The 15,908-nt window shown below is 43.8% G+C and overlaps 1 long non-coding RNA gene across 2 annotated transcripts; it reads right to left on the reverse strand.

Annotated features, from left to right (window-relative positions):
* Nucleotides 1–1,032: 1,032 nt before the first annotated feature.
* Nucleotides 1,033–10,468, reverse strand: LOC129657912 (uncharacterized). Of its 2 annotated transcripts, none has more exons than XR_008717166.1 (4): nt 10,210–10,468; nt 9,798–9,902; nt 1,960–7,542; nt 1,033–1,197 (listed from the first exon to the last, which is right to left on the reverse strand). It is a non-coding gene; the product is annotated as an uncharacterized LOC129657912 (long non-coding RNA). The 2 variants fall into 2 exon arrangements; XR_008717165.1 differs by lacking the exon at nt 10,210–10,468 and adding an exon at nt 10,052–10,170.
* Between the last annotated feature and the right edge of the window lie 5,440 nt (nt 10,469–15,908).

Consider the following 15,908-nt stretch of genomic DNA (forward strand, 5'->3'; position numbering starts at 1 on the left):
AGGGATATTTGCATTTTAATAGATGGCTTGAATATGGAAGAGCTTCAGCCTGAAGCTGGGAGGCCTCACTGGGGAAGAGGTGGGCAGTTTTAGATGGGGGCGAGGGTGTGTGAGATCTGAGACATTATCAAATCCTACAGTGTGTATTCCATGAACTAGCCCTTCTTTCTCTTTTGTCCCCAGAGTATACGGCATCTTACACACTCTTGTAGGGCAGAAAGGAAGGCTTTTATAGGTTGGTGGAAAGTAAGACAGCAACTTTTCTGAGAGTACTGGAACTCAACAAGTCTGAGCCTGGAAGCAGTGTCATTGGGGAAAGCCCTCTGCACCTGCTCCTGTATGAGGGGGACGATTTAAGCTGTTTTTGGAAAGCACTAAGTAAAATTCTGCTCTGAAATTTGGTGAGGAGGTGCATTGATGCAACTGAGCAGAAGTCAAACACAGAGAAAGGCGCTTCTTTCTATTCCTGACCCTGGGAGCAGATAGGGGCTGAGGGGGCAGCATGGTCAGCTTCCCAACTTCCCACCCATGGACTGTAGGATTTAGCAAATGAAAATACAGATGGCCAGTTAAGTTTGAATTTTTAATAAACATTGATTTTTTAAAAAACTGGGAATATGTTCCATGTGATATTTGGGACATATTTAAATAAAAACATTCTTGTTTATCTGAATTCAAACTTAACTGCATATCTTGTTAGCTGGTAACGCACTACCACACTAGCTTTTTGCACTTTCTTGCTGACAAAGGTCTGTATAGTCAAAGCTATGTTTTTTCCAGTAGTCATGTATGGATGTGAGAGTTGGACCGTAAATAAGTCTGAGCACCAAAGAAATGGTACTTTTGAACTAGTGCTAGAGAAGACTCTTGAGAGTCCCTTGGACAGCAAGGAGATCAAACCTGTCAGTCCTAGAAGAAATCAACTCCAAATATTTATTCATTGGAAGAACTAATAATTAAGTTGAAGCTCCACTACTTTGGCCACCTGATGCTAAGAGCTGGCTCACTGGAAAAGACCCTGAGGCTGGAGAAGATTGAGGACAGGAGGAAAAGGGGACGACAGAGAATGAGATGGTTGGATGGCATCACCGACTCAGTGGATATGAGTTTGAGCAAGCTCTGACAGATAGTGAAGGGCAGGGAAGCCTGGTGCGCTGCAATTCATGGAGTCGCAAAGAGTTGGACACAACTTAGTGGCTGAAAACAACAACAACAACAATATAATTGTTAAATAATTTCTTAAAAAGGTAAAATCGTAACTCATACAAACATATAATAAACATATGTCAAAGACTTTTTCTCTCATCGATTAATGAGAGAACCAGTAAGATGTCACTACGGGCTCAAAAAAGATCTCAGTACAAACACACACACATCACAAAATGCTGAAATGAAGTTTTTAATAAATGTAAAACTAATCATATTTATAGAGCAACAATTAATTGCATTCCGTTGGACTAAATTAGTTTGCATTTCTATGGATATTACTATCAGTTTTATACAATTTGCAATGGTTGTAAGACAGGCCAACAATAATAAAAGGCACAGATAACCAGGAAGGGTATGCTAGACAGAATATCCATTAATCATTTTTTGCCTATCTTCAAGTCTTTCATCATTTTTCCTGACAGTGTCATGCTTGCTCCTGTCTCAGAGCCTTTGCGAATGACGGTTCCTCTGCCTCCTTTGTTATTGTACTTATTGTTGAGGTTCTTGTTGAGTTGCTAAGTCGTGTATGACTCTTTGCAGCCCCATGGGCTGCAGCAAGCCAGGTTTCCCTGTCCTCCACTATCTCCTGGAGTTTGCTAAAATTCATGTCCATTGACATGAATCACTGACATAGCATAGTCAGTGATGCTATCTAACCATTTCATTCGCTGCCACCCTCTTCTCCTTTTGCCTTCAATCTTTCCCAGCATCAGGGTCTTACTGTTGATATCTTGTCTCAAACATCATTACCTCTGGAATCCCTCCTTGACCTTAATTGAAGTCAGATTCATGTGTTACATGTTCTCACAGGAGCATATTTCTTTCTTTAGAACATTTAAGTCAGTTTATAATTCCTGCTCCTTACTGAGGTCTCTGATTCCTTGATCAATCAAGCCCCTGTTCTCCCTAGCTTCCCTTCAATAATTATGCTCTGGTCATACTCTTCTCCTTTCTGTTCTTTGACTATAGTAAATTCTCCCCTGCTTCAGGGAATTTGCATCTGCTGTTCCCTGTGCCTGGAATTTTCTTGTCTCTTGGCTTTTGCATGGCATGTTTCTCTTCATCTCTCCAGTCTCTGTTTGAATGTCAGAAAGGCCTCTCCTGATCATCTTCTCTAAAGATGCTCTCCTCCCCACCTTACTTTCCAACCAGGTGGTTCTTAAACCTTTAAGCACAAATCAGAGTCCCCTGGCAAGCTTGTTAAAACACAGATTGCTGGGGCTCATGCCAAAGTGTTTGATTCAGCAGGTCTGGGGAGGGGTGTGAGGAGCTGTGTTTTAACAAATTCTTGGGTGATGCTGCTGCTGCTGGTTTGGGCACCACTCTTTGAGAAACAAGATTACGTTCTCTCCAAACATAACATTATATTTTTCCTTTTTAAGGATTTCCTTCCTGTTCCCTATATGACTGAACATTCTAGGTGGGGAGGGTCAATGATGACTCTATTCTCTGTTTTGCCCACAGTACCAAGGGTAGTGCCTGCTTTATGGTGAAAGTCACTCAGTCATGTCTGACTCTTTGCGACCCCATGGACTATGGGGTCCATGGAATTCTCCAGGCCACTCCTGGAGTGGGTAGCCATTCCCTTCTCCAGGGGATCTTCCTGACCCAGTAATCGAACCAGGGTCTCCTGCATTGCAGGTGGATTCTTTACCAGGCAGGTTCTACCAGAAAGATGCTCCATAAATATTAATTGAATGAATGAATGAATCATTTTCTCTCTTCTTGTTCTGTATTGATTAAAGGTTTTTTTTTTTTTTCCTGCAAAGCACTGCTGAATTCAATTGCCGAGACTAAGCCAGATTGGCTTTTGTTGCCAAAATGAGTTTGTGAAGGAGACCAATATCTGATTAGTAGCTTGGATAAAGTCCTGTGATTGTTGGGGTCTGTGCTGTCCCAGGAGTGTGCCCTCCTCCCCAGGGCCAGTGCGTCTAGTCTACAGTTAGTTAGATGATATCAGGGCTTTGGGTACTATTGGCAGGGGGTGGGCTGCAACTTTCAAGCCTACAAGTCCTGTACTCGCTCAGCTTCGAGACTGAAGAAGGAGCCCAGAGTCAGTGGCAGAAACATCAATGATCTAATGTATGGGGAAGCTTATGTGTTTGAAGCAAGGTCCTGGAGCGACACCCCACCATGTGAGGCAGACGGTGGCCAGGAGAGGGCAGCAGTCTTCACTCTCAGGAGGACCGGGAGATTGCCAGTTACAGGAGGAACTGACATCTGGTTGGCTCATTGGTTACCAGGAAAACCAGCAGAAGGGAACACCCCTCCCCACCACTTTGATAAGAGCAATCAATAGCTGGGACCTGGTGCAAGTTCATAGCAAGGTCAGGCATGTGAGTAGAGTGTAGATGAAGAAGGCACTAGCCAAGCAGGATCTGAACAGAGAGCAAGAGAACAGCTGCCTTGAGTGGACTGACCACAAAGCAGGGCACAGGCTGACCTGGCTTTTGCTAAGACCAGCAGCTTGATGAGCTTGCAGAAGATGTAGACAGGTATGGAGAGGAGGGGCTTATGCTGAGGCCTCAGGTGTGCTACCTGGATGAGGCAGTGTGGGTAAAGGAACAGTGGGAGTAGGGAGCAGGGGGAGGCCTCCCTCTAAGCTAGGCTCTAGGTAGTGCTCTCACATCTTCTGGCATCTTCTTGAATGTCTTAAGGGTCCTTCGCTCTTCTGCTTTTAACTCTTGGCCTCTGATGCCAATACAGTGTTCTGTTCAAAAGTCTGCAGTCCAGGCCTTAGAGTACATCCTCAGGCCTTCCTCCCCAGTAGTCCTCCAGGTTCTAGCTCTTTCTCACTGACTCTCTTCTGTACCATTCCTCTAGGCTTTCCTCTTACCAGTTTATGTAGTAAACTCATAGAGCACATTGTGAAGTCAGCCTTAGATTTTGATCATATTCCTGCTAAATTCTGTGTGTCCTTGAGAAAGTTACTTAACCATTCTGTACATCAGATTGTGGAGATAATGATAGCGCTAAATCTTAGGGTTGTCGCAGGTATAAAAGAGATGATACCTGTGAAGAGTTTAGTTTGTGTGCCTTGTATTGATGGCTCCAGGATAGTGGCCAAGTACTCCTTATGGAAAGAGTTTTCCATTTTAACAGGAGACTTCAATAGACACTACTTTGCTGAGTCTTGGCAGGTCGGATATTGGGGGTCCTTTACATGACAATATGTGAGCAGATGCCTTTTCCATCTGCATTTTAGAGGAACCTCTGCAGACCTCTCTGGGGGACAGAGCACTAGGTGACTCGGCTATTGCCTCCTAGCTTAAGAAAGAAGCCCTGCTCAGACCCTGGCAATGGAGGATAAGACAATAATAGCAATGTGGTATTCAGGAACATTGCTTTAAATAATCCTTTTCCTTAATAGCTTTGCCCTGGCGAGTGACAGGTGTTTACATTATTAAGTAAAAGCATTTAAACAGTGACCTCCTTCGTATAAGGGTGAAGGAGATTAAAATCCAAGCAGTGCTCCAGCCATTTAAATCAATGAGACTTGTCAGATTGGTAACACATGAGCCACTTAGAGGGCGCAGGCACCTATTGTTTCTGAGCTTCAAGTAATGTCTCAATATGCTTGTTCCTTCAAAGTCTGCCCGGGCCCTGGGATGCTTGCTCAAGGCTGATCTGGCTACGGCCTCTTTCCCTTTGGAACCAGAATTATTTAATAAACAATAGCATTATTTAGTTGCAAAATGTGCATCAAGTAGTTATGTTATTAGGGAAGATCAGAGCTTGGGTTGATTCCTTTTTAGAGAAATGACCTTCCAAGGAATCCCAATGGTCAAGTCCCTTAGCTAATCAGAAGCAGGGACCATGAATGCTACTCTTTTCCACTAGGGGTGCTACATCAGGCTTCTTGAGCTGACTCCCAGTCACCTGTTCTTGAATTGTGTCATCCGTCTTTAGGCACAATACCGGCATATCTTATGTCTACCAGCAGCATTGAAGAACAGAGTTTTTGAGACTTATATTATTTTTTAAAGCTTCATGATCGTTATTCTCTCTTCAGTTCATTTCAGTGGCTAAGTTGTGTCTGACTCTTTGCGATCTCATGGACTGCAGCACGCCAGGCTTCCCTGTCCATCACCAACTCCCAGAGCTTGCTCAAACTCACGTCCATCGAGTTGGTGATGCCGTCCAACCATCTATTCTCAGTCGTCCCCTTTTCCTCCTGCCTTCAATCTTTCCCAGCATCAGGGTCTTTCCCAAGGAGTCAGTCTTCCCATCAGGTGGCCAAAGTATTGGAGTTTCAGCATCAGTGCTTCCAATGAATATTCAGGACTGATTTCCTTTAGGACTGACTGGTTTGATCTCCTTGCAGTTTGATCTCCTTCTTGAGAGAAGACTCTCAAGAGTCTTCTCCAACACCACAGTTCAAAAGCATAAATTCTTTGGCGCTGAGCTTTCTTTATAGTCCAACTCTCACATCCATACACGACTATTAGAAAAACCATAATTTGACTAGGTGGACCTTTGTTGGAAAAGTAATGTCTCTGTTTTTAATATTCTCTCTTCCTTAATGAGCAAACCTAGATTTTCTGTATTTGGCAATGGAGGGGGAAATCTGCATGTAAGAATTGCAGCTGAGACTTAAAGATGCAGCTCTTACTCCTCAAGCTTTATCTTTCTCTTTGATGTCTCTAAGCTAATTCCTTTTCTTTCTAAAATAATATTTATTTGGCTGTGTTGGGTCTTATGTAATTGCAGCATGTGAGGTTTTTAGTTGTGACGATGTGAACTCTACAACTTTGTTGTAGCATGTGGGGTCTAGTTCCTGGACCAGGGATCAAACCCGGGCCTCACGCATTGGGAGCATGCAGTCTTACACACTGAACCACCAGGAAGTCCCTGTGTAGCTAGTTTCTGAGGTCCCACCAAGCTGGTTTCAGGGTGTTGATTCATTATTACTGCATGTGTGTTAAGTTGCTTCAGTCATATCTGACTCTTTGCAACCACATGGACCATAACCTGCCAGACTCCTCTTCCATGCGATTCTCCAGGCAAGAGTACTGGAATGGGTTGCCATGACCTCCTCCAGGGGATATTCCCAACCCAGGGATCGAGCCCAAGTCTCTTACATCTCTTGCATTGGCAGGTGAGTTCTTTACCACTAGCACCACCTGAGAAGCCCATTATTACTGTTCCAGTTCTGAAGGAAACATCTGACTCTCCTTTTAATCCCTAGGATACACAATCGAATCAGCCTGGCCACCAAAGGGACTGCATGCAGGCGTGGTTACAAGGCAGAGTTCATTTTCCTTCCTGTTTTGGCCTCATATGTGGGCCTGCTGTGGGGAGTGGGCTGGACCCTGATCATCACTCAGGTCTTGGTTTGCAGATGGTGAGGAATTTCACTGTCTTGAGGCAAATTTCCACAGTTTATTGTGATCCACGCAGTCAAAGGCTTGGCATAGTCAATAAATCAGAAATAGATGTTTTTCTGGAACTCTCTTGCTTTTTCAATGATCCAGTGGATGTTGGCAATTTGATCTCTGGTTCCTCTGCCTTTTCTAAAACCAGCTTGAACATTTGGAAGTTCACGGTTCACGTATTGCTGAAACCTGGCTTGGAGAATTTTGAGCATTACTTTACTAGTGTGTGAGATAAGTGCAATTGTGTGGTAGTTTGAGCATTCTTTGGCATTGCCTTTCTTAGGGATTGAAATGAAAACTGACCTTTTTCCAGTCCTGTGGCCACTGCTGAGTTTTCCAAATTTGCTGACATATTGAGTGCAGCACTTTAACATCATCTTTCAGAATTTGAAATAGCTCAACTGGAATTCCATCACCTGCACTAGCTTTGTTCATAGTGATGCTTCCTAAGGCTCACTTGGCTTCACATTCCAGGATGTCTGGCTCTAGGTCAGTGATGACACCATCATGATTATCTGGATCGTGAAGATCTTTTTTGTACAGTTCTTCTGTGTATTCCTGCCACCTCTTCTTAATATCTTCTGCTTCTGTTAGGTCCCTACCATTTCTGTCCTTTATTGAGCCCATCTTTGCATGAAATGTTCCCTTGGTATCTCTAATTTTCTTGAAGAGATCGCTAGTCTTTCCCATCTTATTGTTTTCCTCTATTTCTTTGCATTGATCACTGAGGAAGGCTTTCTTATCTCTCCTTGCTATTCTTTTGGAACTCTGCCCCAGTCCAGCAGAGGGTGAGGAATTTCCTCTTCGGATGGTCTGAAGGGCTCATTCAAGGAGACTGATGTGGGCAACAGTCTTCGTTTCTGAGGAAATCCCTCCTCCTACTCAGAGAGGTAAGGTGAAGCTGTGGCCTCGTCTCCACTGAACTTCTTTGTCAAAATGCAACATTGAGGGCTTCACACTGGAGGAGAGATAAGCATAAATGATTCTGGTCACTCATAGGTTCGGGACCACGGCAGGGCACCCCCTGCAGGCTTGTCAGAAATGTAGCATCTCAGGCCCTCAGGGGCTTCCCTGGTGGTGGCTCAGTGGTAAAGAATCTGCCTGCTAATTGAGGAGACCCAGGTTCGATCCCTGGGTTGGGAAGATCCTCCGGAAAAGGAAATGGCAACCCACTCCAGTATTATTGCCTGGAGAATCCCATGGACAGAGGAGCCTGGAGGGCTACAGTCCATGAGGTTGCAAAGAGTCAGACACGACTTAGCGACTCAACAACAGGCCCCCAGACCTGCTGCAAGAGGATCCGCATTTTAACAAGCTCCCTGGTGATTTGTGTGTTTGTAGAAGCCTGAGAAGCACTGGTACAGCACAGAAACGGCTGTATTGTCTGTGCCATCTCCTTCTATCACAGGGAACAACTCCGTTTAAGTCTAGCTCGGGGAAGAAAGATCCAAGATATTCCTGCCCCTTGGAGCTGAGACATCAATGTGGGCTCTGTAGGGCTTTTCTGGATTAGGGCAGAATGGGGACTCTTAAATTTCTGAGATGGTTGAACCGAGAAGGAATGTTAAGGACCTTCTGCATAGAACGAGGGGATAAGACAGTGCATTACGGGTGGGGTACTGCTGAGCAAGTGAATTTGTTTATTTCCGCAAGCCTGGTCAATACCTCCAACAGTGTTTGACCAATGGTGTGCAGGCCCTCTGGGGCCTGGAGCAAGCAGGCAGCAGCCTCCTGTGAAAAAGCCCTATTCAAAGCACCAGGAAGCCTCCCAGGCAAAGGAACACTCATTCAATTTCAATCAATTCTGTCAAAACCTCATTGGAAAACACTACCTCCTGGGTGTCCCACTGCTCAGTCAGTTGAGTCTCCATTATAGCTCGGAAGCTTCTGATAAATGTAGTCTTAAGGTATTGAAGGAATTCAGGTACTTATTCACAGAGGCAGTGGAAAACCCTTATCCCCCACTTGCTAATTCTGTGACTGGGTGCAAGTGTTTAACCTCCCTGTCTTTAGTTTCTCCATTTTAAAATCAATTATCAGAATGGTACTCACGGGGTACTAAACACTAAGCTTAGTATTCACCCTGTCTAACACTCTGTATCACGCATTTAAAGTCATCTCTACAGGAGGTAAGAATTTTATTTCAGGAGTGGAAGGAATCTTGAAGTCACTTGATGGAAAAGAGATGAGAAACAATAACCACAAAGATGAAAAAGGCTTCTGTTTTCATTTTGCCAGAGCCCGGGGTTTCAATTCTAGGTCTGTCTTTGTGTTAAGAAGATCCAAACAAGCCTAACTTCCCAGGGCCTGTGAGGGACTCTGGACAAAATATGAGCTAGGAGGAGGGGTGGGGCTGCTTCAGGTCAGCTGGAGGCCATCAGGCTAGTTAACTGGGAAGATGGAGGAATCTATTTGTTATGGCAAAAGATCAGAAGGTCTGAGGTATATCCAAGTGTTGGAAAAGAACATGATGTTTTATTCTTGATGATCAATATTGTGGCAAAGGAGAAAGACATGGCCAAATACTATGCTGTGGGTTTAAAAGGTGCTCCCTCAGGGACTTCCCTAGTCCAGTGGCTAAGGACTCTGCACTCCCAGTGCAGAGGGGCCCAGGTTTGATCCTTGGTTGGGGAACTAGATCCCTCATGCCTCAAAGAAGATTGAATATTCCACATGCCTCAATTAATTATTTTTTAAGAGCTCCCACGCACCCCTGTGGGCTCTGCTCCTCTCCTACTTGACACCCCCACCCCCACCCCCACCCCCTTCACTTCCCATGGCTGGCTGGGTACCGTGGGAAGGAGAAGATCCCAGCACTGGAGAGGATTTTCCAGAGCCGCCAGCAAGCCTGCGAAGGCCTGGTGCTTTCTAAGGAACATTCATTCTTGCGGTGGGATTCCTGGGGCTTGAATAGTCGACTGCTTTCCACAGATAAATGATCTAAGGTGGGGAGATCTGTGACCTTGTAAATATGGCATGTACATTTGAATTTTTTCTTCTGGAAGCCAACTACTGAAAGCAAGAGTTTTTTAAAAAAAAATGATGTTCCTGTCTGATCTCTGGCAGAAGCTAAAAACACGGAGAGGGGTTTTCCTTTGGCAGTGGGGGCTGGGCTCCCACCTTCAGATCGTCATCTCTTTGATCTTCTATTCTCTGTGTTCAGGAGCCCCTTTGTGCTCACCTGAATCATGTGAAACAAATCATCTTAATTACCTCAGGTCTGGCTTCTTCCTCTGGTTCTTATTTTTTGAAATTCCTGCAATGGTTACCAAATAAATCTATGTTGAGCTCTACTTCTTGGAAACAGCGTGGAGGCACCTGCAGTGGGATGAGGAATTTCAAAGTTAGTTAAAAGGCACAGGAGGGGTGAGGGAATTGAATGAGAACCCCCCTGGTTTGCAGCCTGGGGTTGTAATGCTGACTGTATACATCAAGTCCATGTTCATTGCAGGGCACAGCCCTCACACCTTTCTTGTAGAAGAGAGAATACTTCATGCTGGGGCTCCTGGGTGGAGGTAGGAGAGCTCTGCCCCCATCAGCCGTGCCTCAGCTGCTATAGGAACCGATAAGGTGAGGAAGCCCAGGTGGGCAGAGAAGGAGGGAGGAGGTGATGGTGTATTCTCACCTGCGGGGGCTCCCGGGTTTAACCACTAGGACGCCCTAAGCAAGTCAGAGGGTTACGGGAAAGCCGGCCAACTCCTGAGACCTGTCACTGAGTTGGAGCGCGGTTGTGAGGGGCTGCATTTTAAGTGGGCCATTCTGAAGGAAGAACCTTCCCGGGCGGAGAGGTGCTGAGGCAGGCCAGGCTCTGATCCCCTACGCCAGCCGGGCGGTCCAAAGGGAGGTAATTAGGAGCAACGAACTGAAACTGCGGAAAGGAAAAAGTAAGCTGCGCCGCATAAAAGCCTTCCCGACAGTAGTGTCTATTAGCCGTTGGCAGGCTCTCCTCAGGGGAAGTTCCGAAAGCCCCATTACCGGAGGCTTTAGGGGGGCCCTGGTAACCTCTGGGGCGGGGGTGGGCGGGGGAGGGGCTGCTGGGAATTGCATCGCTTCCTCTCAGGACCCAGCCCTACCAGCGTCGGCTTGGGGCTAGCTGCTTGGACCCCCACCCTTCCTGTGCTGTAGGAACGAACACTTAACACATGTTCCTCCACAAAGGCATCATTTCCTTTTGGAGTGATTTCTGCCTCTGTAAAATGAGGCTGCTAGGTAGGCACGTCTGTAAATACAGGCAGCACACTCCACAGCCCCTCAGGGGTGGGAGGGACAGTCAGATCCCGTAAGAGAAATTTTGAAAACAAAATTTTCACTGGTTGGGTGATGGTTTGCAAAATACTTTTGAGGGAGTCTTGTCTGAGGTGGATAGGTTAACTCAGCTAGTGTGCTTAATTTTTAAAACATGGTGATAAATCAGGTCAAGGTCCACCAAACCCCTCTCCCTGAGGGCCCCAGTGCTCTGGACACAAGTGACCAGAAAGTGGCTTCTCTTGAGATAACTATCATTGTCCCTTCTCTCTACTTCTTTCTGTTCACAAAACTGCATGGCACCCTGGGAAGACAAAATGAAGTAGATTTGGGCCCCACCAGGGCTTTGTACTCTCTTCCCTTATTCCCTCCTTTCCCCTCCTTCAAAGGGGCTTTTGGTGGTTACTGGTCAGGCAAGCATTTAGGATGCAAAGCTAGACTAAGTCAACGTCTTGGACCTGTAGTTGCTTTGGGCTCCAGCTCACCCTGTATTTGGGCTTCCCTGGTGGCTCAGAGGGTAAAGGATCTGCCTGCAATGCAGGAGACATGGATGTGATCCCTGGGTGGGGAAGATCTTCTGGAGGAGGGAATAGTTACCCACTCCAGTATTCTTCCCTGGAGAATTCCATGGACAGAGAAGCCTGGTGGGCTATATAGTTCATGGGGTTGTTGCAAAGAGTCAGACACTAATGAGCAACTAACACTTTCACTTCACTTTCACCCTGTATTTTCCTAGGCCATCAGTCCTGTAGCCCTGTTGATAGCTTTTCATGGTGTTGCTCATGTTCACAATCTCCATCTCATGTTAGATGACCAAGGGCTCGTGCATTCCTGGATAACTGCATGACTTCCTGGTCTTTATATCTGTTCCTTTGAATCCATCCTTCCACCCTAGCCAGGTCTGTCTCTGGAAATCACCTTTTCATCATGACATGCACTCTTGGAAAAACTTGTCAATGCCTCCCATGGCTTCTAGGACAAGAACTGGGCTGGAATGATGGTCCTTTTCTACATACAAAAATAGTTGGTTCTGGTAATATTTTGAGAGATTCAGACCTGTTCATTTCAGAAATTGATGCGGATTGACATTAAGAACAGTTTATTTCCTATTTATGATTTTAAAGTATATCCAAACTTTGGCTATCGAGGTACATTTTGAATCTTTTACCTTTCAAGCTCACCCTCTTCTGTAAGATGATAGGGTAGTGATAGACCAGTAGTCCTCAGCCCTGACCCCATGTCAGATTCATCTGAGAAATATTGAAAATTATGGATGCGTAGATCAGAATCTTTGCCAGTGAGGCCTGGGTATTGGAATTTTTAGAGTTCCCCAGGTGATTCAGATGTGCAGCCATTGTCAGAAGTAATATATTAGGATTATTTCTAAGCCCTCTGTTATTTTATTTCAGATATTTTTTTGGCTCCTATAATTCTTGCACTGTTCTAGTTCAACTCAATAATTCTTAGCTTGCATTGTAGTAGGATCCTTTTAGTTATATACAGTCTTAGATCCAAACTGATACTGCTTTTTTCATGGCCACTATAACCTCTAACAAGATTCTGTTTTCCTCCTATTCAAAACACAGTCACCCCTGAGATCATCCTCTTTGCCAGTTCACCCATTCCACAAGTGTGTATTGAGCACCTGCTGAATGCCAGAAACCCCATTCTAGATACTGGGAAAACATACAGTGGTGAGCAGTTCAGACGAGGAGCATGTTTTCATAGATCTTATATTCTAGAATCACATCCAGGTTAATATGAATCTCATCTTGATCTTATTTGAATCACTTTCTCAAGTTTTCAACCATATTTTTCTTGTTGCTTATTCCTGCTTTGTCCCAGGGCATCAACATAAAGTCCACTTTTTATACTTGACTATCTTTCATCTATAGATAAACACCAAATCAGATAAGAGATAACAACAATTGTGAAGAACAGTATCTAAAGGGTATTATGGTGCTTCCATAGCAGGTGGGATTAATATCCTTTTATAACTAAGAAGGTTTAGGAATCTAACCATCTGGATGTATATATTTCGCTCTGTGTTTTTAAGATAAGTCCTTTTTTTTTTTTTGGTAGTGGACATCTCTTTTTGCTATCACCATTCATTCACTCTTGTGAAATATTTGGAAGAGACATTTCCTCCTCATTCCTCCATTGTTGTGTGTAGGAACTTCTTCAGAGTAATAATCCAAGCTTCTTTACCCCCTGTGCCCACCTTCTCCCTTTGCTCCAAGGAAGGAAGAGTGACTTACCCGATGGATGAGTTTTGGTGCAGTGACCAGGCACATTAAACTCAACCCTCTTTTCTGTATTTTTCCTCATCACCTACAATTTGCAGAGAGCATTTTCTGCTGCTCCATGCCATAAATCTGACAAGAGCAGTCTGCAGTGGGAGAATGAATGTCTATGATGCGGCAGGTCCATCTAATTCAGGAGTTAGCAAGCCAACTTGGTTAACAGATATGAAGACGTATCATCAAGGTGACATTTTTGTAGCTCTCTACCTAGCTCCTGGATCCTTCAGTTAGTTCCAAGTGTGGGGTATTGAGACTTCTCCAATCTCAACAGCATCTATACCCTAATTCCCCTATTTAGAACCACCTTCTCCATCTCATAATTTGGATTACATGAATCTGATTCCATACATGAGACCCACAGTTAGTTCCCTCTGGCTATAATAAGTTTCAAGGTGAACATGTGGCCCAATCGGATCCAATGCGATGCAGTAATGTTTTCCTCATTGAGGAACTCTTGATCTTCTCTGATGGACACCTAAGAGAGTATAAGAGTTACAACCATTGCTTCCATTCCACTTTGTCATGAAGTTGAGAGACGGAGAGTCATGAAGCTGAGAGATGGAGAGAAACATTCCTGATGATATAGCTTGAGCTCAGCTTTCAACCGTGACTGAAGCTTAGTATGCCTCTGGACTTTTCATCTTAAGTGAAACAATAAATTCTGTTTTTGCTTAAGTCTGTGCTCAGTTTTGTGCTACTTGCAACAGTAAAGGAGCCTCTCCTCATTTTATTTTCATAGTTTTATTTTTATTTGGTTTTAATTGATTTTAGAAGCTCACAGATCACCTCTATAACTCACTCCAGCTCCCAGGAGTTAGTGATGACTTCAGAAAAATTAATTCACCACAAGGAGTGTAGATAGGTTATAATGTTGCATTATTAATTATTTTAGGCACTTTTCATGGCATTTTTCCTTTGTCTATTTATTTGGAAAGATAATTTGATGTGATACTTGACTCAAGTCTTTAATCAAAAACATTCAAAATGCAAACAGCTTATATTTTCCTTTGATGAACTGGAGAAGAATGAACATTGTTCTTTAAAGTTATAATGATGATAATAAATATCCTCAAGGAAACAATAAGCTCTTTGGAAGAAAGTTACTTTATCTACTTACCAAGATAAAAGACTGGAACTTTTTTTATTTGGAATTCTGGTGGAAGTGAAATATAACCAGAAGGATGTTGAGGTTTGGCTGGACAACAGGAAAGGAGAAGAGCCTTCTGGTAATGGGGAAGGAAGTTAGCAGAGGAAGAGCAAGCCATATTTATGGCTGCTGCAGTGGAGATGTCCACAACAAAATGTGGTCTCCTTTCTAGTTTGTGGAATTAGGAAGTGACTGTCCTGCCAGGGACCATATTTCTCAGCATCTTATGCATCTAGATATGACCATGTGATTAGTTTTCACCAATGAGATGTGAGTAGAAGGGATATGTAACACTTCTATGCCAAAGCTTTTAGAAAGTGTTTTGGTTTCTGGATATCTTTCCCCTTTCTATCTGTATAGATGGTCCTAGTGGGCAGTAGAGATGTAAAAGGTTAAAGTAACTTGGGTCCTTGAACACTGAATGAAAGAAAATTTGCTTTGGATTGTTTCGTGAAAGAGAAATAAACTTTTATTGTGTTTGGCCCCTATACATTTACAGAAATATTTGATTCATGAGAACTTGGTGTTCTCAAAGTATGGTCACCAGATCAGGAATATCTGCATCACTGGGACTTGTTAGAAATGCATATTCTCACACACCATTCTAGATCTACTGAACCAGAAACTCAGATCTAGAAATCTGTGCTTTAACAAACTTTCCAGGCGGTTCTAATACATGCTGCAGTTTGAGGGCCACTGCCTTCTTTACTGACTTCACTGCCACCCTAGCTGATCATTAGATATGAGTTATTACCTCAGTTTTTAATTAAGAGCTGGCTTTAGTTAGGAATGGTGACTGAAAGTTCAGAATAAATTTAGAAAAACTTGTGCAGTTGGGAAGACATTAGGTGAGTTTGAAATTCCACTGAGTTTTGAGGAGAAACATCTTTGCTTTGAAATAACTTTTGTTCAGTTCTATATATTTTCATTGTTTAAAGAGCATGTATCCTAGAACAGGGGTCACAACCCAAATGCCTACTAGGTGGTCTAATCAAGGGAAGTGAGCTGAGGAGAGTGAAGCAAACTACTCAGCTACAGCTGATCATTGAGAATGTGGGCCCAGGGTTTTCAAGTCTAAATATTTTAAAGAGAACTGGAAATTTGGATTTTCATGTCAAATCTTCTGGTTTGTACATCTTGGCTTACATTAAAAGAAAAATTACAAACAAAACCAAAATTTTTGTTTGGTCAAACATGCCCATGTATTGAATTTGGCCCATGGGCTGCCAATTTTATAACATATATCTGGAAGAACCAGGGAACCAGTCAGGCTAGCTAATGTCTTGTCTTAGTCATTAGGAGGCAAAACAACTTTTACACAAATGATGAGCTTCAAAGGAGGGAGGAGTAAGAGCTGTACAAAGTAGTTGCCATGGTAACATCTTGCTGATCAGAAAGGGACTGCAGTAGGGTTTTATGTAGACGCAGTGGAAGAATGAAAGATAATCTTTCTCTGTATTCTTTCTGTTTAAGATCAGTGAGGAAAGGGATGTGGATGCAGTGCAGCTGCCTGAGATTAGCAGGAAGTAATTCTCCCATTTGAAGAGACCCCAGTGAGACCTGATCACCAACTAGCAACACAGGGAAGTCACACCTTTAACCTTCCAATTTGCTAGCAACAAATCAATG

This window comes from Bubalus kerabau, chromosome 7 (genome assembly GCF_029407905.1).
Source record: "Bubalus kerabau isolate K-KA32 ecotype Philippines breed swamp buffalo chromosome 7, PCC_UOA_SB_1v2, whole genome shotgun sequence".
NCBI lineage: Eukaryota > Metazoa > Chordata > Mammalia > Artiodactyla > Bovidae > Bubalus > Bubalus kerabau.